Source organism: Canis lupus, chromosome 10, assembly GCF_048164855.1.
Source record: "Canis lupus baileyi chromosome 10, mCanLup2.hap1, whole genome shotgun sequence".
Lineage (NCBI taxonomy): Eukaryota > Metazoa > Chordata > Mammalia > Carnivora > Canidae > Canis > Canis lupus.
In genome coordinates, this window is record NC_132847.1 from 71,088,632 (window position 1) to 71,092,937 (window position 4,306).

General features: G+C 38.7%; 1 long non-coding RNA gene across 1 annotated transcript; it reads left to right on the forward strand.

Annotated features, from left to right (window-relative positions):
* Positions 1 to 1,340: 1,340 nt before the first annotated feature.
* On the forward strand, positions 1,341 to 2,503 carry LOC140641010 (uncharacterized). Its single transcript, XR_012037581.1, has 3 exons — positions 1,341 to 1,648; positions 1,805 to 1,861; positions 2,329 to 2,503. It is a non-coding gene; the product is annotated as an uncharacterized lncRNA (long non-coding RNA).
* Positions 2,504 to 4,306: the final 1,803 nt, after the last annotated feature.

Sequence of the window (4,306 nt, forward strand, 5' to 3'; positions counted from 1 at the left end):
TCTGTTGAATCAAACCACAAATTCCTTATAGCTAACCTCAGCAAAACTCCCTACACTCTGTATACTCAGTCCCTCCTAACCCCATTTCTCTTTTCTCTTCCATCTTCATTAACTTAGCTGGAGCCAAGCTCACAAGGATAAATCAGAGTTGTTGTTGTTGTTTTTAAATTCAATTCCTATTAATAAAAATTATGGGTCATTTTTCTGCCTTAGACCTTTGATTTAGAATAGCTGCCATTTATTGAGCTCTAACAATGTGCCAAGTTCTTTACGTAGTATCCCATTTAATCCTACAACGGTCTTGCAAGGTAGGTGGTATTTTTCCAGTCATTCCAATGAGGAAAGAGAAACACAAAGTCAAAGAACATGCTGGTCGTCTTGCTCCTGCTGGGTGGTGGATTTAGTAACTCTAATCTCATTTGTCAACTCCAATGTCTTCATTTCCCATAGCTGTCTCTCTATATGACACATCCCTAAGACTTAATTTACAAATATGATTTGATGGTTAAAATAACTCCTCATTTGCCTCAGGCAATTATTACCCTGATTATTGACTTCATGGTGGTGATGATTATTGCTAGGACTAATAAAAGCTGCTGCTTTCTTTTTTAAAATATTTGTAGTTATTTGTTTGAGGGAGAGACAGAGACAGAGATAGAGATAGCAAGAGAGAGAATGAGCTGGGAGGAGAGGGAGAAGCAGACTCTCTGCTGAGCAGGGAGCCTGATGCGGGGCTTGACCCAAGACCCCAGGATCACCACCCAAGCCGAAGACAGACACTTAACCAACTGAGCCACCTGAGCCAGGTGTCTCCTGCTGCTGCTTTCTGAATATCATGGTAACCACTTACCAAAACTTATATTCCTACAATAATCTCTTGAAGCAAATACTATGGTCCCCAAACTATAGATGTGTAAACTGAGATACAGAAAGGTTTGTTAACCTGTCCAAGTCACATAGCCATCAACTCATAGGAACTTCAGATATTAATAAACACAAACCTGTGTCTATGCCAGCACCTTTGAAATGTTTCATAGGGTTAACTCATTCAGTCCCTGTGATAATCATGCAAAGTAGATAGCATTATCTCATTATCTTCTATATTGCACAAATGGAGAAACTGAGGCACAGAGAAAGGAAGTGACTCCTGAAAGCCACACAGCTAGTCTGTGGGATGAGGGGCTCGAATGGGAGACAGTACAGTCCTGGGTCCTGACTCAGAGCTCGTCACCACATCCCTATGCTGCTTGACTGTCTGATTTCAGAACCTCCTTGCTCTGGACAGGTGTCTGTGTGAGTGGATTTAAACTGTATTTTTCATCCATTTCTTTTAGTCTCTGGTGACCTCATTGTGTCGAAAGGACGGGACTTGATGCATGCTCTGTCAGTGGTGATCATAGTTACTGAGATGGGTCTGCACTGATGTCTGGGAGTTTGGACTGAATCTTAATGACATGTGAAGGCGACCTGCAAGAAATATACTGCTCTGTTGGAAAGCTGGTGCTCTGCTAGGCAGGAGGAATCCTCACAGATTGGCGGTTCCCCTTCTGTCAGGCCCTGTTATGGACAGTGTTCATGTGGTCAAAGCTTATCTAAAGGCTGAACAAGTCAACACTGTAATCTTCTGGAATGTTGGAAAAGGGGAAAAGTAAGTGTTGGGTGTGAGTGGTGAGGTGGGGGAGGGTCAGCTGCAAGATGGAAAATTCATTAGAACAAAGGGGAACTGGGCACTGGCCAGCTGTCTGTTCAGGAATGAAGGGCCAGGAATGGTAGGCAAAACAGAGGGACTTTTCTTTAATTGCAGGCATGGAAATCGAGAAATCAGCATCCAGAAGAATCCCAGTGACAAGCTGGGCTCTAGGTAGGTATTACCCTGTGTTTGATTTTCAAACTTTTCCTCCAGCATGTTTGCAACACAGTAAGGCCTAAAGTGGACCACAGCACATTGGGAAATTTCTTTAAAACCACATGTTTTATTAATCAAATACCTGCCAAGTGGGAATTCACATTTGTGTTTGTTTTAATACTTGTTTAAATTCCCATTCAGTTCAATTTCTTAACTTATGGTATTTACCTTTCTCAATCTGACTTATTTCACTTACATATTACCCCTTAGGTCCACCCATGTTGTCACAAATGGCATGATCTCATCTTTTATTATGGGTTAGTAGTAGTTCTGTGTGTGTGTGTGTGTGTGTGTGTGTGTGTCTGCATCACATCTTCCTTATCCATTTGTCCATCAATGGACACTTAGGCAACTATGTCCTAGTTACAAAAATTAAATCAAATAAATAAAAAATAAATTTCTTAACCTATTCTAATTTCCAGCTAAAAACGATGCCTGATGTTTATCCCTGGATATGAGCATGTCCAAGAACACTATTTTATATCAATGGTCAAGAAACATCTTCCTATTCTGGAGTTATGGGAAGGTACCCTTCAGCAATACAGAGGTGGAAGGAAGAATATTTGAAGGAGACTGATATTTATGTCACCTATATTATACCAGGTACTATGTTAAGTGTTATATATACATACTACCTCATTTAATAATCATAACAGCTATGCAGTTGTTATTATTAATCCCCTTTTTACAGATGAAAAAACCAACCCAGAAAGGTAAGTTCAATTATTATGGGACACAAAACCACAAATAATCCAATTAAAAATGGGCAGAAGACATGAAGAGACCTTTCTCCGAAGAAGACATACAGATTGATAATAGACACATGAAAAGATGCTCAACATCACTGATTATCAGGGAAATGCAAATCAAAAGTACAACGAGATAACACTTTATACCTGTCAGAATGGCTAAAATCAACAACACAAAAAACAAGTGTTGAGGAGGATGTGGAGAAAGGGAAACCCTCATGCAGTGTTGGTGAGAATATAAATTGGTGCAGTCACTGTGGAAAACAGTGTGGAGGGTCCTCAAAAAGTTAAAAATAGAATCCAGTAGTCCCATCATTTGATATTTACCAAAAAGATACAAAAACACTGATTCAGAGAGATACATTCATCCCTATATTTATTACAGCATTATTTATAATAGCCAAATTATGGAAGTGGTCCAAATGTCCACTGACAGATGAATGGGTAAAGAAGGTGTGGTATATGTGTGTGTGTGTATAAAATGAAATATTACTCAGCCTTAAAAAAGAATGAAATCTTTGCAACAGCATAAATGGATCTAGAGAGTATAGAGATAAGTGAAATAAGTCAGAGAAAGACAAATATATGATTTCACTCATATGTGGAATTTAAGTAACAAAACAAAAAAAACAAAGGAAAAAAAGAGTGAGACAAACCAAGAAACAGACTCTTAACTATAGAGAACAAACAAATGGTTACCAGAGAGGTGAGTAGGGGATGAGTTAAATAGGTGGAAGGGATTAAAGGGTACATTTATCTTGATCAGAATAGGTAATATACGGAACTGTTGAATCACTACGTGGTACACCTAAAACTAATATAACACTGTATGTTAACTATACTGAAATTAAAACAAAAAACTTAATATAAAAAAATTTATACCAAGTCATATGACTAGAACATCAGGAGCCATATTTGAAGCTCAGTCTGTTTGACTTTAAAACATATGATGTTTTGGGGCCTCTGGGTGGCTCAGTCAGTTAAGCATCCAACTCCTGATTTCAGCTCAGGTCATGATCTCAGGGTCCTACGATGAAGCCCTCCTGTCAGGCTCCCTGCTGAGTGTGGAATCTGCCTGAGAGTCTGTCTTCTTTTTCTCTGCCTTGCCCTGCTTTCACTCTCTCACTCTCTCTCTAAGTAAATAAATAAATATTTTAAAAAATAAAACCATAAATAAAACGTTTTCCTCTTTTGAAGAGAGGAAGATGGTGGCAAAGTAGGATGACCTAGGCTCACCTCATTCCACAAACATAATTAGATAACTATCAAATCATTCTAAATGCTCCCTAAATTCACCTAAACATAGTCAGAACAAACTACCCATCTAAAGGGACGGAAGAGGCCACACTGAAGAAGACACTTTTGTAAAGGAGATATACAGATGGCCAACAGGTACATGAAAAAATAATCAATATCACTACTCATCCAAGAAAAGCTTTGTGCAGGGGCAGTATCATAGTCAATAAGCTTATAGGAGGCATGATTATTGATGATTAAGAGCTGACCATAAGAGATATGGAAATCAAAACCACAATGAGATACCACCTCACACCTGTTAAAATGGCTATTATAAAAAGGAAAAGAAATAACAAGTGTTGGAGAGGATGTAGGAAAAAAAGGAACGCGTGTGCACTGTGAGTGGGAACATACA